At 42.7% G+C, this 16,477-nt stretch overlaps 1 long non-coding RNA gene across 3 annotated transcripts in view; it reads right to left on the bottom strand.

Annotated features, from left to right (window-relative positions):
* LOC120638978 overlaps positions 1-16,477 on the bottom strand; it is a 202,201-nt gene that overhangs the window by 5,625 nt on the left and 180,099 nt on the right. For all 3 annotated transcript variants that reach the window (XR_005661044.1, XR_005661043.1, XR_005661045.1), the window contains one exon: positions 10,783-10,910. This is a non-coding gene — a long non-coding RNA (uncharacterized LOC120638978). The remainder of the gene's footprint in view (positions 1-10,782; positions 10,911-16,477) is intronic.

Genomic DNA, 16,477 nt, shown 5'->3' with positions numbered 1-16,477 from the left:
TTCACTGTTGGGTTAATTCTATATAATTGACTCAGGATTCAGGTAATCTCTTTTGATCAAATTTAACTTTTGCCTTGTGAGATGATTAGTAGCTCAGCATTTTAAACAAGAATTTGTCCTTGGGCCAGTCTTCCCTCCATTCCTTCAGTCACCACCTAACTTTTCCGCCTCTGCCTATCCCTGAAGGTCCTCCCCATCCTCCACAGAGAAGCAGTGTGGCCTAGTGGATAAGAGCACAAGCCTGGAGGTCAAAGGACTTGGTTTCTAATCCTGACCACCACTTTTCTGCTGTGTGATCTTGGGCAAGTCGTTTAACTTCTTGGTGCCTCAGTTTCCTCATCTGTACAATAAAGATTTAATACCCGTTCTCCAAATTACTTAGACTATGAGCCCCATGAAGGAAAGGGACTTTGTCCGACCTGCTTATCTAGTATCTACCTTTGTATTTATACAATGCTCGGCACATAGTAAGCCCTAAAGAGTTATTATTAATTATTATTATTATTACGAAGTTCACCAAAGCAAATCATTTGGGGAATTTTCTTCAGTTCTGGCTTCTTGGAGAAAGAAGAGAGGGACCCAGCTGCCTCTTGACGTCCTGCTGGGCCTTTCTCTTTCTCACTTCATTTTGTGTGTGGAACGTATCAGCTAATTCTGTTGTATTGCACTCTCCAAAGTGCTTAGTGCCATCTCTGGATGTAGTAAGTGTTCAATAAATACCACTGATTGATTGATTAGCCTTTCAGAGAAACCATTTTTAAGGCTTTCTGTTCCTGCCAAACCCTCAGGCACCTCAGCACTCTTAAGCACTTATCCACTGATTTATTGTTATTGATTTGTTTCTCCACTTGCATTATTATTCTCCCTGATCACATGCACTTTAAGCTGTCATTCCATCAATTCATATCTGCGTGCAAACTGTAAACTACCATAGGACATAAGATATAGGGCTTATGAGAAAAAGCTTGGCCTAGTTGATAGAGCGTGAGCCCGGCAGTCAGAAGGATCTGGGTTCTAGTCCTGGCTCTGCCCCTTGTCTGCTGTGTGACCTTGGGCAAGTCATTTTGCTCCTTTGTTTCTTAGTTCCCTCTTTTGTAAAATGGGGATAAAGACTGTGAGTCCCATGTGGGACAGGGACTGTGCCCAACCTGATTACCTTATCTCTACTCCAGTGCTTAGGAAAGTGTCTGGCACATAGTAAGCACTTAACAAATTCCATAAAAATATATCACATGTCTTCTGCCAGTTACCCAAGCACCTAGTGCAGAAGGTACTCAGGCAAAACTATTACTACTAATAATAATATTTATTAAGCTCTCACTGTGCTGAGCATTGTACTGAGTGCTGGAGGAGATACAGTGCAAGCAGATTAATCCTAGCAATTATAATTACATAGTTGTGACGATAATGATAGCACTTCATAATCTACTTTTTTGGGTATATCAAACTTTTACTGCAAATTCAGAAATTTTCTGACGTTCATGACATCAGTTCACTGAAAACAGAAAGCAGAAACTGGCAAAAACTAGTTCGGACAAGTCACTAACACAACCTGCAGTGGATTCTCATGAAGCTAGACGGAGGTATTGCCAGTTCAGGCCTGAGGCAGGCAAGCATCAGGCAGACGGAGAACTGGTTTTATACCTGCATGGCTCCTGAAGTCTAGGAGGATGATACAAATTCACATCCAGTGTGACATTACAAATTTCAGGGTTAATTTTTTCACTTAGTCAAGACAAATAGAGAGTCATATTTTCATGTGAGTCACTCAATCAATAGTATTTGTCAAGCCATGTGCAGAGGTCTGCTTTCAAGCTTATAATCTAGCAGGAGAGACAACACGAAATGATTTACAGATAGAAATTAAGAGAAAAGAGAAAGATAAGTAAAAAATAGTAGAGTATATAATCAATTTATACAAAAATGTTAAGGGGTTCAGTCTATACAAAGAGTTAATGAAATCCTTGTCCTCCCCTTAACTTTTCCATCACTGTAGACAGCACCACCATCCTTCCTGACTCACAAGCCCATAACCTGGGAGCTATCCTTGACTCCTCTCTCTCATTCAACCCACATATTCAATCTATCACTGAATCCTGTCAGTTCAACCTTCATAACATCACTAAAATCCACCCTTTCCTCTTCATCCTGACTGCTACCACGTAATCCATGCACTTATTCTATCCAACCTCTGTTTCTAGGATTACTACATCACACGAAGATTCCTAGGTTACAGATGACTTGGTCAGCAAGAAGACAGCCTCCTGTCTCTCCCCACTCCAGTCCATACTTCACTCTGCCGCCCAATCACTTTTCTACAAAATCGTTCATTTTCCCCACTCCTCAAGAACCTCCAGGGGCTGCCCACCCACCTCCACATCAAACAGAAACTCCTCACCATCTGCTTTAAAGCACTCAATAACCTTGCCCCCTCCTACCTTTCTTCACTGTTCCCTACTACAACCCATCATGAACAGTTTGCTCCTCTAATGCTAACATACTCACTGTACCTCATTCTCATCTATCTTGCCATTGACCTCTCATCTATGTCCTGCCTCTGGCCTGAAACTCCCTCCCTCTTCATATCCAACAATTACTCCTCCCACCTTCAAAGCCTTACTGAAGTAACATCTCCTCCAAGAGACCTTCCCTAACTAAGCCCTCATTTCCTTTTCTCCCACTCCCTTTCTCATCGCCCTGACTTGCTTCCTTTATTCACCCCCCACCCTCATCCCCACAACACTCATGTACATAGCCATGATTTATTTATATTACTGCATGTCTCCCCTTCTAGACTGTAAGCTCGTTGTGGGCAGGGACTGTGCCTCTTATATTGTTCTGTTGTACTCTCCCAAGCCCTTAGTACATTGTTCTGCACACAGAAAGTGCTCAATTAATATGACTGATTGGTCGATTGATTGAAATTCTTTTGTGCATATCAGGAAAAGGAGCACGTCACGTAGATCAAAGAAATGAAATGGTAGCAAGAACCAAATTCAAGAATCTAAAGCCATTCATCCCATATTATGGATTCTTTTGGCTTTATTTATTTTTTTCAGCTTCCTTCTAAGATATAGCTAAGGAAAGCCTATTGCAGCAATCCTGGTGTGTGTGCGTCTGTGTGTGTGCACATGCACACATAGAAATTCCCCAGTAACTGTTTACATTGCACACGGCAACCAATCCTTTCTATTTCAGCTAGAGTTACTTTCCAGATTTCCTTGTTCATTTCCTTTCTCTCTTGCCATCGACCCCAATTGAGGCTCTGCTACATGCCTGGAACTCTCTCCCATTTCATATCCAGCAGACCACCACTGTCCCAATCTTTAAAATCTCACTAAATCACAACTCTTCCAGGAAGCCTTCCTTTACTAATCTCTGATCTCTCCTTCCTATCTTCCCATCATTCTGAGTCTCCTATGCCCTTGAGTTCACAACTCCTAAGCACTGGGGAACTCACTCCACATATATACACACACACACACACACACACACATACACACACACAGAGCACTTATGTGCATGTCGTTGTACTCCATCACCTCTTCCTATAATTTGAGTATCTGTCTCCCCAGTTTAGACTGAAATTTCTATGAGGGTAGGGATCATGCCTATTTACTTTATCTTATTCTCCCAAGTGGTTAGTGGAGTGCTCTGCACAAAGAAAGCACTCAATAAATGCCAGTGATTGATTGATATAGATCATTATCTATTCAAACAGAGTACCACAGGGTTAATCAGAGACCAAGAGCTCTCCTTCACTGTCTACAGTCTCTGCCAGCAGGTCCAGTTTGTAAACCTGCTGAAAATCACCCCACCCAGCCCCCAAGAAGATGATGTTGGGAGGATTTTTTTTAAAATCCTTTGTCTAAAAGTGGCCTGTTCTGCCTTGATAAAAAGTACTCTCCAAACAAAGCTAGTCTTTGTTTCAAGTTCATCTTCTAAATGAAAAACAAAGTCACATTTATTGCACAGAGGATTATGGCCCACTCCATGCAGTTTTTTTTAGATTTCAGGAGCTGTTTTGAACACTCACAGAGTGAAGGCAGGTGGAACCAATTTACCTTTATTAACAAATTTGTTGACTGAGTCTACCTTTCTAATGATTCATGCTCTGTCATTGCCCAGACTCTGAAGTCATTCATCCTAAACCATCTTCCGCAGCAAACCTTGCAAAAACAAGGGTGGAAGCCTTTATTGTTCCATCAGCCTTGCTGGGTTGTAAGCACTCAAATTCTCTCTGTGTACAGAAGTTCCCAAGGTACCCTGCTAAACCAGTCCATTCCGAAAAGCCCCACCTTTCACCACCTAGTAACTTTCAGTAGTTGATGGCAACCTAAAGAGAGGAAGAATTGGATTCACAAGGGACGCGGCTTCAGCTCTTTTGATTGTTCTATGATGTTAGAGTCAGTATTTTTTAACCAGGTTTGAAGTTGGTGAGATGTCTTTGCCTTGAGGTTAAAGATGAAGGCCCGTATTTTAAACATCAATCGGATCTGAGTGAAAGTGTTGTCAAAGGGGATGCAGGAAAACTTCTGAAGTAGATCTGGGAGCAAAATCAGATCGTCAAGCAGGCCCTTCTTCCCTGTGACCTGTGAACCAAGGTTGAACTGGTGGTGTGGATATCTACATTAATCTGCCTGAGTAATGAGCTTAGTGGCATCCTCTGTCACCGGCTAGAACATTCTGTGGAAATCCTGCAAACCACATGCCAGCTACTTCATATTTTCCAAGACCAGGAGAAACCACCCCTGTAGACACGAGTCAAGTGCGTACACTTTACCCCATAGATATTCAGGGGCATATTTCACTGCTTCTCCCTTGTGACAGTCCCCCACTGCCATATTGAATGTCCCTGCTATTAATAACAATAATAATAATAGTGGTATTGGCCAATGCAGAGGGCAGGTGTCACAGTTTGGGAAGGGTGACTTATGGGCTCTTGGCTACCTTTATGAAGGATGGGAAGATTGTCCTCTCCCCACTCCTGTGGGTGTCCAACGATGACCTAGTTGAAGGGAGGACTGGATGGAGCAGGCCTAGTTGCCCTCAGCCTATTGGGCCCCAAGGCATTCTGGAAACATCTCTGGAAATGGGCAAAGCTGTAGTAATCCTCCACACTGTAAGCTCCTAGGGGGCAGGGATCATGTTAACCAACTACACTGTATTGAACCTGCCCAAGTGCTTAGTTCAGTACTCTGCACTCAGTAAGTGCACAATAAATACCATCAGTTGTTAATGTGAGCAGTCATGCAGGAAATATGTAGGTAGAGATCTATTCCTTTGGTCAGGTGAAGAAAGGAGAAGAGGAGGGAATGGAGAAGGGAGGAGAAGATCTTGGTTTCCCCACAAACTCAAGAGGGAATCCAGTTGGCCACCCCCCTCCCCCACTACACATATACACTAGGATGGGGAAAGTAGGGTGACTCTCCAAAGAGTGAATGCCTTACAGAGACTAAAGAGGCCCCAGGCTCTGAGGGAGAATCAATTTGAATCAACCCAACTCAGAATAAGCAATAGTAGCTTTTGTTTAGAAAGAAACCAGATATTAAAACTAGGGAGTGGGTATGGGTGTCCCAGTGAAGCCCCAACAGTGGAGAAATGCAGTTGTTTCCCAAACCAAAAACAATGAGGCATTCATTGCTTCTAGATGATTGATCCTGGAATGCAAAGAAACTAGGTAGATCATTTTCCATTACCCGTCCAAACACTAATGATCTGTCTGACTTGGAACCCCCATCCATCAGAACAAACAAGCCTCTCCCCTCTCCGCTCCTCACATAGCCTGACCCAGAATCCACCAGTTCTCAGGGCCCCCCTCCAGGCCTGCATCCCTCAGTCTGAGACTGATGGGAACTCTATTTGGGTAGAGCTTGTTGCTTTCTTTTCACCTTCTTTCCTTTTTATTTTCTTATGGTATTTGTTAAACTCTTACTCTGTGCCAGACAATGTACTACGTGCTGCAGTAAATACAAGCTAATCTGATTGGGCACACTCCATGTCCCACGCGGGACTCCCAGTCTCAATCACCATTTTAAAGATGAGGTAACTGAGGAATAGAGAAGTTAAGTCACTTGACCAAGATCACTCAGCGGACAAGTGGCAGAGCTGGGATTAGAACTCAGGTCCTCTGGTTCCCAGGCCCATAATCTTTTCATTAGGCCATGCTGCTTCTCAGTTTTCTGGTCTCTCCTGTCCTATCAATCACAGGCATTGATTGAGTGCTTCCAGTGCCCAGAGCAGAGTCCTAAGCGCTGGGGAGAATACACAGACAAAGAATCAGACATAGTTTCTGACTTACAAGGAGCCAGGGCAGACTCACAGGGAAGAGTCAACAAAATCTACCAGATAATGGAGTCAAGTCAATAATACAAAAATAACACTAGTAAAAAATGCCGACGGTGGGGGGTGGGGAGGTGTCATTAGGCTCCTCTCTGCTCCAGGCAGGACTATCTGTTGAACAAATTGCCAAACCTTTCCCAGTGTTTCACATGCTTCTACTCGTCCTCCACTCCTTGCCATTGGTTAGCCTGAGGGAAGGGACCACTCCAATTTTCTCTACTCAGCCTGGTTCTTAGAAGAATGGGTTTGACCACTCTGTTTCTTAACTTACATTATCAAATGGGCCACTTCATTTCCCTTTCATATTTGGATCTTTCTTCCTTTCATCCCATTCAGGAAAGGGCCTGCATTCAATGAAAAATTTTCACCCCATCATGGACAAGCTGTAATCAATTAGTGGTATCTATTGAGCACAATCACCATGTATTGAGCACTGTACTAAGCACTTGGAAGTGTACAGTGCACTAGAGTTGGTAGAAACAACCCTGCCTTCAAAGAGCTTAAAATCTAGTTGTATTTGTGACTTGGATGTTTTGGCTGCCCACTTTCATGTTTGGCAAGTAGTTTGTCAAAGACTATTCCCTGACTCTAAATGCTCAAAAATGTTGAGTGGTTGTATTAAGTTGTTTTTATCTAGAAATCATTGTCTTTTTCTACTATCTCATAAACATAAAGAATGCTTGTGGGGCACCCTGACTCGCCCTGAGGAGTCTGATTTCCAAGGCACATGTGATGAAAGCACTCCAACAACACCCGTTGAATCAGCCACTCCAGGTGGCTTCCGTGGAACAAAAGTCTTTGAAAATCAGAAAACTGCCAGTGTCAAAACAGCCACCGAGATTACTCAAAAACTCCAGAAAATGGCTCATATAGATGAGTGGAAAACTCTCACTACAAACAAAGCCCAAGCACGGAAAAGTGAAATGGGGAACAGTTCCATGTTAGTATGCAAAAAAGAGACAACACTGAGTGCAAACCTTGAAGGTCAAGAAGGGATTATTGACCCTTGGGGGTTTCATTCATACATCGCCCACTTGACACTGGGGAAGAGGCTGTTCCTGGTACAACAAGAGAGAATAAGAGACTTCAAGAGAGATGATTTCTGGAGCTCCTGAAAACTTGCTGTGGGCAGGGAATGTGTCTGTTATGTTTTTCTATTGTATTCTCCCAAGCACTAATTATAGTGCTCTGCACACAGTGAGTACTCAATAAATACCACTGATTGATTGATTACTGACAGCAAAAGAGAATGTAAAACCAAACCTGTAGTGTCACGTAACTTCAATAAAACTGAAGTTCTACTTTCTGGGAGTGATTTTGAGAGTTTAGAACAAATTAACCAATTTTTATGGTATTTGTCAAACTCTTACTATGTCCCAGGCACTGTATTAAGCATGAGGGTAGATATAAGCTAATCAATTTGAACATCATCCCTGTCCCACATGGGGTTCACAGTCTTAATCCCCATTTTACAGATGAGGTAGGCTCAGAGAAGTGGTGACTTGCCCATGGTCACACAGCAGAAAAGTGGCAGAGCTGGGATTAGAACCCAGATCCTTTTGACACCCAGGCCTATGCTTTATCCACTAGGCCACGCTGATTATCTTGGCCTTGTCTGAAAAGAAGTTCAAGAAGTATGTATTTCTGTGGTAGTCTTTTAGATAATAGTAAGTTATGATCACTTTGAGAAAATGTGGCTGCTGAAGCCAACATTTAACTAACGCTCCTGTCTGCACCTTGTCCATGTTAAGATCTATGCTTGCGCTTAGGTTACTTTTGCCTCCAGAGCTGTCTGGTATCTTTTCGTTTCTCCCTCTTTGGGTTGCAATCTTCTGTGACCTTCTGTTGCTAGCTAATCTTCTCATTTCTGATTGTTGTTTGCCTGACTAATCAGTACCCTGAACCCCATCAATCCTCAGCTATTCCACAATCTTCCTTGTGTCTTTAAAGGTTTGGGGGGTTTTGCAGGGGGAGTTTTTTTGGCTCACCCTGTTTACGGTGTTCCAGTTTCAGCTGCTCGGGTACCCTGCTGCCATCCACTCACTTCACCTGTTTGACTAGGGAAGGTGTGTGGTGATGAGCTTGGTTTTAATGATAATTGATTGATTGCCTTTTAGGATCTTGTTCTTTATGGTCCAGTCTTGCCATTTAATATTAAGCATGATGTGGAAGTGACCCTGATGGAAGTTTGGATATGGCATCTATGACAAGTCCAGATCTCACAACAAATGAAAGATTGACTGCAAGCTCGTTTTGGGCAGTGAATTTGTCTGTAATATTGTATTCTCCCAAGTTCTTAGTACAGTGCTCTGCACACAGTTAGCACTTAATAAAATATGGATTGACTGACTGATTGGAAACTACAGTTAGCATAGGGACTTCAATTTACCTTGAATCTTGAAGCTGCCTCTTGATGCTGCACACTCCGCCCCTCTGGTGCTAAAACCTTCTCTCTGTGTATCATTCTCACCTGTCCCACTGTAACCCCCTGGCCCACACTCTACCTCTGGCCTGGAATGCCCTCCTCCTCAAAGCTGCCAAAAAATCACACTTCTCCCCTTCAAAGCCCTACTGAAGGCTCACCGCCTCCAAGAGGCCTTCCCTGACAAAGTCCCCCTTTTCCTCAGCTCTTCCTCCCCCTGCATCACCCAGACTCGTTTCTTTTGCTCTACCCCTCCTTCCCTGACCCACAGCACTTGTGTATATGTGTACATATCTATAATTCTATTTATTTATATTGATGCCAGTTTACTTGTTTTGATGTCTGTCTCCCCCTTCTAGACTGTAAGCCCAGTGTGAGCAGGGATTGTGTCTTTCTGTTGCTGAATTGTACATTCCAAGCGCATAGTACAGTGCTCTGCACACATAACTGCTCTATAAATACGATTGAATGAATTAATGACTTGGTTTTGCACTTTACTTGTGGGTAACCTGCCAACATCAATCAATGAATTAATAGTTTTTATTGAGAGCTTAACGTGGCATCAAGATTCAGAGCAAACTTGAAAGAGCACAGGACTGGTAGTCAGAAGACCTGGATTCTAATCCCGGCTCCATCATTGGCCTGCTGTGTGACATTGGGCAAGTGATTTAATTTCTCTGGGGCTCAGCTTCCTCTTCTGTAAAATGGAGAATAAATGCTTGTTCTCCCTGCCTCTTAGACTAAGAGCCCCATGTGGGACAGGGACTGTGCCCAGTCTGATCCTAGCTACCACAGTGCTTATCACAGTGTTTGGCCCTTGGTAAGAGCTAAACACATATGACAATTTTCATCATTATCATTAGTTCTGTGGGGCCACTGTAGTGACATCTGGAGTAACCATGGATGCCACATACAACTTCTCAAACAGTTCTATCCAGGGTACCGTCACATCACACATAACATTACATAGAAGAGAGGATCCCATGGCACTTCATTCAGCACAACATTCACAACTGACTCACAGGACCACCTACTGAGTCACTTCCAATGTCCTCCCTGCCTCACGCCCTAAGGTGTGCTCTTCTTAATGACTTCTCCCGTACATATTAGCCCAATCCACTCCAAAACAGCATGGTGTGTGCGCCTTTAACAACCCCTGGGGCTCTGAAGCCGTCAGACTCCTAATGAAGAACCTCGTAAACAAAAGGCTCGCTTGGAACTGGACGGGTTCCACCATGCATGCTTTACTGTGGAGACGGTGATCTCTGCTCGGATGAAGTTTATAGACTAAAAAGACAAGAAAGACCGGAATATTCCAGTGCAGCTTTATGGCACCTAATCCAGCGGGCAAGGTGAGGTTGGTGAGTGGCTCGTCTCCTCTGACTCTCTCACACTAAACTTCCTGGAAAAAGTGAGGGTTGAGGTAATTCGGTCTATGTGGGGAGAGAAGAAACCCAGGGGCCTTTACTTTCCCACAAATGGAAATATTTCTGTCAGTTTTCTGAAATGTCATCACCCCCATCATCATTTATTAAACATGGCTATAAGTGAAATAACCTCTCCTTTCTGTCTTCATTCTCATCGCTTAAAATTGTCTTAGTAAACCACGCTGTGCTAATCATCAGCAATGATATTTATGAGTGTTTACTGAGTGCAGAGCACTGTACTAAGCACTTGGAAGAGTAGATTATAACAGAGTTGGTAGACACATTCCCTGCCCACAAGGAGCTGACAAACTAGAGGGGGACACAGTCATTAATATGTATAAAGATCTGCCACTGTCCACTTCAGAGAGTAACTGGAAATTTGAGTGAAGTTTGGAGCTTTGGAGAGGTTTGAGATTTCGTTTTAGAGACACTGTAAAGTGTGAGGTATTCCTTTAGGGCAGGGATCGTGTCTACTCACTCTTTTGTGCTCTTCCAAGTGCTTAATCCAGTGCTGTGCTTAAAGTGCTCAGTAGGTTCTACTGACTGATTGATTGACATCAACAATTGAATCTTAATGATTTAGGTACTCACTATTCAGAATGACTCTGCAGGACTTTGGCTTTCTTCCTTTCTTCTTTCTGCTGCCAGCGCTTTGGCAATTTTACCATCAGAAGAAGGGCAAGGGCAGTGGAAGGAGGTCAAATTCAAATCAGTAGCTCCTACAGTAGGGAGGAAGTTATAATTAGAAGCCGGAATTGTGCTTTTGGATGATTTTCAAGTCTCAGTGTCTCTACCCTATTACCATGAATCATTGAGTTGGTTTGATTTCTCTAAAGAGGAGTATTTCATTAATTTAGAATACCCAGTTCTTCTGTATTATGTGGGGGTTGCATTCTTGCAAAATCCAGCATTAAGAAAGACTCCCACCGTAGAACTTACCCATTTTCAGTGCTGCACATATGTACATGTGCACAGCTGTTTCTTTGGATATTGTTTTGTTGTTGCCAAAAAGGCTCACATAATCAGGAAAAAAAAACCCCTTCATAATGGTATTCTAGCTCATCCATTTTAGGTAAACTTGCTTAATGACACTACTTAGTCTTCTCATAACCTTCTCACTAAATCTCACTCTGGACCCTCCCTTTTGATTTCTGCTTTAATGCATTCTAGACTTTGAATTCATTCCATCAGGCAGATCTAGCAGTAGTTGATATTCTTTTCATTCTACATACCGTATCACTCTTTCCTAAGACCCACCCTATTCTAAATTTTCCAGTTCTCAGTGAAGGCTGTTACCTGGCACTTTCCCAGCCTGAAAACTCGATAATTGTTCTTCTGGAGACCGTAAGCCTCTTGTGTTCAGGGATCACATCTTATAACTCAATTATATTCTACTTTACCAAATATTTAGTACCAGTGTTCTACACAGTCAAACATATTTTTTGAGAATTTACTGTGCAGAGCACTGTACTAAGTGCTTGGAAGAGTACAATACAACAACAAACAGTCACATTCCTTGCCTACAACAACCTTACAGACTACCGGGGGATATAGTAAGTGCTCCAGAAAGACCACTGATTGATTGATTGATTGATTGATTGATTCTGATGTTCCTCCATAAAGATCCATCTTGGCCATTGATCCCCTGAAGGAAACTCTCCCAACAGCGGGAAGCATTTGACCAGAGTGCTTGGATATTCCCCGGGGCAGACAGGGGACTAGTAACTGCAGAGCCTCATATATAAGCATTCCCCAAGAGACTTAGCAAAGTTTACTGAAGTCTTATCTCCTCCAAAAGGACTTCTCTGACTAAGTCCCCTTTCCTCTTCTCCCATTCCCTTCTATGTCACCCTGACTTTCATTCCATTCAATAGTATTTATTGAGCGCTTACTATGTGCAGAGCACTGTACTAAGCGCTTGGGATGAACAAGTCGGCAACAGATAGAGACAGTCCCTGCCATTTGACGGGCTTACAGTCTAATCGGGGGAGACGGACAGACAAGAACAATGGCAATAAATAGAGTCAAGGGGAAGAACATCTCGTAAAAACAATGGCAACTAAATAGAATCGAGGCGAGGCTCCCTTTATTCATTCCACCTCCCAGACCCGCAGTACTCCATACATATCTGTGATTTATTTATGCATATCAATATCTGTCTCCCCCTCAAGACTGTAAGTTTGTCTTGGGCAGGAAATGTGTCTGTTTATTGTTACATTGTACTCTTCCAAGCACTTAGCATAGTGCTCAGGACACAGTAAGTGTTCAATAAATACGATTGACTGGCTGGCTAACTAAATTGCAAAGGGCAATAGTAGTACCAGGATGAGGAGGAATAAGAATAGGAGTAGGAGTAATAATACTTATTAAGCGATTATTGTATGCAGAACACTAGAGTAAGCACTGGGAAAGACTATAAAGATGGCAATTAGACATGGTAGAGTACTCACCACTTAACCAATAGTTTTTATTTAGCACTTACTCTGTGCAGAGAAGTACAAAGAAAGGAAGACAGACACTAAAAGAAATAATTGGTTGAGGGAGCAACAGAGTACTGAAATATGTTTACAGCAGCAGTCCTCATTATGTTCACTAAAGCAGGCAAGCGATGGAGCCGGGATTGGAGCCCAGATCTGTTCTCTTTCCGCTAGGCCACAGTGCTCTAGTTTGCTCTGAATCCCAAATGTCAGGCGCAGCAGGACAGGTGTGAGTACCTAATGCTGAGGTGATATGAAAGTGCTGAAGTGGCCGTTGGTGGGGAAATGTGATGGTGAGATGACAGATTAATCAGATAAGTCTTCCTGGAAGAGATGGGATTTCAGAAGGGCCTTGACGATGAGGAGTAATACCAATAATAGTGGTAGCATTTACTGAGTATCTACTTGGTATGGAGCACTGTACTAGGTGCTCAGAAAGCACAGAATAACAAAGTGATTCATTCCCGGCTCACAAGGAGCTGACCATCAAATGAGTGAGACAAACACAAAAATATTTACAGTGCTGGAGGAGAGGAGTGGTCTGCCAGATGTGAAAGGGGAAGGAGTTTTGGGCAGAATGTTGGTATTTGTTAAACACTTACTATGTGCAGCACTGTTCTAAGCACTGGGGTAGATACAGGGTAATCAGGTTGTCCCACATGGGGCTCACAGTCTTAATCCCCATTTTACAAATGAGGAAACTGAGGCACAGAGAAGTTCAGTGACTTGCCAAAAGTCACACAGCAGACAAGTGGTGGAGCTAGGATTAGAACCCATGACCTCTGACTCCCAAGCCCGGGCTCTTTCCACTGAGCCACGCTGCTGAGGTCAGAACAACAGAGATGAGATGGAGACACAGGCAAAAAACAAGGTGGCCATTAATCCTACTGCCAAACAGCCCTTCTTTGGGCTGCTTTCCAGATTGATTCAAGTGCTTAGCACAGTACTCTGCACACACAGTAAGCACTCAATAAATGACTTAATGAATTCTGGATTGAGGTTTCCAGAATCTGTAGCCCCCTGCATCACAAGTCTTAAACTACACCTGTCTAAGGTTCAAATCTTCACTGAGCTCCCCACTCCTTTCAATCAATCAATCAGTGGTATTTATTGAGCATTTACTGTGTGCAGAGCATTGTACTGGGTGCTTGGAGGAGTATAATAGAACTGAGTTGGTAGACACTTTCCCTTCCCTCAGTGATCTTACAAACCAGTCAACATCCAACTGATGTTACTACTGTAAAATCCTTGCTCAGGCTGATAAGCTCACTCAGGGTTTTAATTGTTAAAGATAAGGCTCTCGATTCTCTACCAAGTTCTCTCATGGTGGGTATTTTCTTGGGAAGGTGCTGGTTAACAAGCATTTTGGTCTAACCAGACCTCCTAATTTCCCAGCCTACTGGAGGACAAAGCTTTTAGCATCATTAAAGGGAGTTGGTTCATTCAGGATCTTTCAAATTCCAAAATACTCTGGGCAAATAATGAGGAAATATCCAAACATGTATCCATTCAGGGGTATAAATCAAATAATGCACAAGAGAAAAAAAACTATGAACATTTCATATGCAGTTATCTTGTTGGCCCTAGAGGTGAAACGTACCCCAAAGTAAACTTTGGGGTCCCCTGTAGAAGGTAAGCTCTTTGTGAGCAGGGAATGTGTCTGTTTATTGTTATATCGTACTGTCCCAAGCACTTAGTGCCATTCTCTGCACACAGAAAGTGCTCAGTAAATACGATTGACTAACTAATGTTATTTTAAAGCACCATCGACTATTCTACCAAACCTAAGATGCCATGTAATGAATGATAAGAGCTCCTTGGTGGTGGTCGATTCTGATGAGCTTCTCAGTGACATCATCGGTGTCAAATGCTTGCATGGTGCTTTTCAAAACAAAATCTCCTTTCCGATCAGCATGGCAACCCCATTCAGAGCACATTATCGGGGCAGTTAGCAAGATATCATCTTTAAAGCAACTGACATAAAACTTCAACCAAGCTACCTGAAGCCAAGTTTATGAAATGAGTCCATGGAAGTCACAAGGTTTGTAACTACATGTTTTTACCTTTGGTTTACTAGGTGCCCAAGTAAAGTTTCTACACTTGCCTGGCCTCATATTTAAATTTGGCAATTAATGAAATAGCAAGAAGAAACCCAGTGTAAGAATGTAGTTCTCTCAACACTACCCTTATGTAAGACTTGCAGCCTTACACAACACCAGTTATTGCCACAGTGGTGACCAAAGCAACATTGCGAAAGTGGAAGCAAAACCAGAAGAAAGGTCTTCTGCTTTCTGTATCTTCAAAACCAAGCTTTGATTTTGTTTCCTGGCTGGGCGTTTTCATTGTTGGTCTCTATCATTGTCAGTCTCTATTTTTAGTTCCAAATAACTTCTGCCTTCATGAACTCACTGAGTTGGAATATAGAGGGAACCTAACCTCCATACTCTTGGTTTTGTTTTTTTCTCTTCCAAGCACTTAGTACAGTCCTCTGTACACAGTAAATGCTCAGTAAATACCACTGATCGATTGATTGCTAGGGAATAATGTCTAAATGTCCAAGTGGATTAGATTATTAATCTTCACTTTGGGGACAGAACCTCACAAAACATTAAAGATCATAAGCTCATTGTGGGAAGGGATAGCATTTACCAATTCTTTTATTTTGTATGCTGCCAAGAGGTTAGTACAGTGTTCTGCACACAGTACTTCATAAATACCACTGATTGATTAATGGCTAGGGATTTGTGTCTAAATGTCCAAGTGGATTAATGTATTAATCCTCAATTTGGGAACTGAACCTCACAAAACAGGAAGGATTTCATTTGGATTTTGTAAAATCATTTTTCATACAAACCCACAAAATCCCATGAAGTCTGTATGGAATAAAAAACTGACACTTCCATAGCCTTTAAACCTGTGAAATGCTTTTACCCAAAATGAGGTGGAGAGTTCTTTTATTCTGCCATTTTTGATCACACAAGAACCACCGGGTTGAAATTTTCACCTAAAGGATTCGGGCTAGCTCAGAGGAAGGCATTCTTAGGAGAAAGAAAAGTTAGCCACTGAGGCTGGAATCACTTTCTCATTATTTTTTTTTCAAAGAGGCTAGCCACTCAACACTCTGGTGTCCTCTGGGTATGAGTTGGCCTAAAAGCTGGGATTTGTGTGACTCAGTCCTTTTCTTTTAAGTTATGTATTCATTTATGTTGGGCCTCACTAGTTCACGGGCTCCAAATGATCTCATATGCACATATCTACTGTCCTTGGGACCATCCAAAGAAGGTAAGCAGGAGAAGCAGCCTGGCCTAGTGGAAAGAGCACAGGCCTGACAGAGGACATGGGTTCTAACCCCGGCTCTACCACTTACTTGTTGTGTGACCTTGGACAAGTCACTTAACTTCTCTGTGCCTCACTTCCCTCACCTGCAAAATGGAGATTCAATACCTACTCTCCCTCCTATAGAGACCATGAACCCCATGCGGGACCTGATTATCATGTATCTCCCCAAGAGCTTAGTACAGTGCTTGGCACCTAATAAGCACTTAAAAAAATACCACAGTTATACATTTTAATTATTATACTCCTTCTTTAATAACCTCCACACCTGTCAATTTACCCCATCCCCCTACCCCACAGAACTGTTCTTTCCCCCAAAGCCTCCACAGAGGCCTCAAATCTGTAGAACACTTCCACTCAAGAGATCTTTCTCCTGCTTGCATAAACTACCCCTTCTACTTGTATTTCCACCCCCACCCCCTCCCACCTTCTAAAAATACTTGCTCCCACACATCTTACCTCCTCAAACACCA

The sequence above is a fragment of the Ornithorhynchus anatinus genome, chromosome 18 (genome assembly GCF_004115215.2).
Source record: "Ornithorhynchus anatinus isolate Pmale09 chromosome 18, mOrnAna1.pri.v4, whole genome shotgun sequence".
NCBI lineage: Eukaryota > Metazoa > Chordata > Mammalia > Monotremata > Ornithorhynchidae > Ornithorhynchus > Ornithorhynchus anatinus.
Note: the sequence above shows the minus strand (reverse complement) of the source record. Positions and strands in the feature narration are given on the sequence as shown.